General features: G+C 36.4%; 1 pseudogene; it reads left to right on the plus strand.

The window, feature by feature from the left end:
- Positions 278 to 1,195, plus strand: LOC104752896 (annotated as a pseudogene).

A 2,811-nucleotide genomic window follows, 5' to 3' on the forward strand; every position in this document is an offset into this window, starting at 1 on the left:
TTTTTCATTTTTATATATACAACAAATATTTTATTTACCTAATTTGATTAATTCATTTTAATAATTATTTATGACTTTTATATTATACAGTTAAAATATTACTATAAAATTTTCACTCGAAATGTGAAATTAACAATGTTAATTATTTAAAGTTTTCACTTTCCCATGTGGTAACGCACGGACTGGCATCCTAGTAATAATAATAACAACATATACTAGTAAGGTATATATTATTACAAAAGAAACATTTAATATTTATATACAAAACTTGAGATCATCAAACATAAATAAAACTCAGAGGACCTTCAAAAAAAAAGACAAGAGTCCTTCCTTCCTTGCTTAAACATTTATTGATTGGAGCCATTAAAGCTTTTATATTCCTCGTGAGTTCTTTTGATGCACAGAGTGTTATTTATTTGTTTGATATTTTTTATTTTTTGGGTTACGGGTTCGAGTCAGGGATGAGTCAACTTGGAGATTTGCTTAGAGAATCAGAAGATGGAGGAACAAGAAGTGAGAGGACGACGATGATGTTGAGTTTGCTTGAAGAAGATGATCAACCCGACGGTGCAGATCGAACGATAAGCAAGTGGAGTATCTTGAAGCAACGGTTGAGATTTGATTGGGTTGCTTGTTGCGGTAAGCCTCTTACTCTGCGTTTCAGACAATCAGAAACACCACTCGTTGACGACGATGAAGACGAAGACGAAAACGAAGACGAAGAAGAAAATCAAAGACGGGTCGTTGACTTTTCGGATCCGGGTTCGGGTACGGGTACGGATTCGGAGTTGGGTTGTTTGACACGTCGTGTAACGAGGAACCTTGCTGAGGCTTTAGCGGAGGAGAGATTGGCGCACGTGGCTGCGGAGACTGCAGTCAGTTGTTGCTGCTAAAGTACCGTTGATGAGGTTGCTTGCGGAATCTGACGGTTGTGATTCGACGATTTCGACAACGTGGATGGGTTGTGATCCGGTGTGTTGCGTGTGTATGGGAAGAGAGAAAGGTGCGGCTTTTATTCCCTGTGGACATACGTACTGTAGAGTTTGTTCGAGAGAGATTTGGGCGAGTCGTGGGACGTGTCCGCTTTGCAACCGTTCGATATTTGACGTTCTTGACCTTTACTGAAAACCAAAATTGTTCGTTTGATTGATGTGATTGACGGTGGTGACATGTTTTAATATCTTTGTGTATAATTTATATTGTTTAGTTACCAAAAAGGATTAAATTAAGGAATTTTACTCTTTATTAGTTACAAATATATAATTTATATATTGACATTTATCAATAGTCTTTCAAAACCTTCATAATTTTTCTATAATTATTTTGACCGTATTCATCTCCATGGTTCGATTTCTTAGTATTAATATATATAGATGGTAATTCATATGCATTTATTTAAGTTTATTACACATTTAGCATATATATGAGTATATGACCGCTGTTGTGTCTTGTGTTTTTCGTCAAATACAAATACACAATAATCATCAGTTAGAGGTTTAGAGCCATTAGAGAGTTAGAGGAGAGGTAGTCACGTAGAACTTTATCTCATCAAATTTGGACTCAATCTTTACTTGATAATTGATAGTGATATACCATTATTGCCTTTTGTTTTTTCTTTCTTTCTAAAACTAAAAAGGTGCAGAATGCTAAGTATAAAGATTAGGCACGGGGCCGGTACCCCAGATCCAATATGAGAGTCCTTTTTTGGAATTGCCAAGGCATAGGTCCACCTTTAACACAATCACAACTCACTAGCCTATGTCGTATTACTAAGTGTGATATTCTCTTTTTTATTGAAACTCTTAATCAGTGTGATGTATTATATAAACTTAAGAATGCTCTAGGATTTGCTAATATACTTATCCAGCCCTTCATGGAAGGAGTGGAGGCTTAGCTTTGATGTGGAAACAGAATGTAGCACTCAGTCCAATTTCAATGGATGAGCGCCTCATTGATGTCTCTGTAAACATTAATAACATAAGCTTTTATTTGTCTTGTGTGTATGGTCACCCAGTTCAAAATGAAAAATATCTTCTTTGGGAGAGACTGGAAAATATATCCTACCATCGCCATGATCCTTGGCTACTCATAGGAGATTTTAATGAAATTTTGAACAACTCAGAAAAACTTGGTGGTCCAATCAGGCCTGATTGGACTTTCCGTGACTTCAATCACATGGTGACAAGTTGTGATTTCGAAGATATTCGACACAGAGGTGATAGGTTCTCTTGGGTAGGAGAAAGACATTCCCATACCGTTAAATGTTGTTTAGATAGAACTTTTCAAAACGGTCCATGGGGAGCTGCTTTTCCTTATGTTGAAGTCGAATTCTTGGACTTTAAAGGATCCGATCATAAACCACTTCTAACAAATTTTAATATCGGATCCTCATATAGAAGACGAGCCTTCTTCTTTGATAAACGTTTATGCGACGTTGATGGATTTAAAGAAGCGGTTAAACAAGGCTGGGACATACACACTCGAGAAGAGAATATCCCAATTTCGAGTCGAATTGCCTCTTGCAGAAAAGCAATGGCAATACTAAAACATGAAAATCAACTGAATTCCCAATCTCGAATAAAGGCTTTACAATCTCAACTTAATACAGCTATGGAAAGCTTAAATCCTTGTGTTCGAAGGCATATCCCAACCTTACAAAATGAGCTCACAAAGGCATATTTGGATGAAGAGAAACATTGGCAGCAGCAAAGCAGAAATCAATGGATGTTAGAAGGAGATCGAAATACAAGTTTTTTTCAAACCTGTGCTAATATACGATTCACGAAAAATCAAATAAACTCGATCCAGGAT

This window comes from Camelina sativa, chromosome 16, assembly GCF_000633955.1.
Source record: "Camelina sativa cultivar DH55 chromosome 16, Cs, whole genome shotgun sequence".
Taxonomy (NCBI): domain Eukaryota; kingdom Viridiplantae; phylum Streptophyta; class Magnoliopsida; order Brassicales; family Brassicaceae; genus Camelina; species Camelina sativa.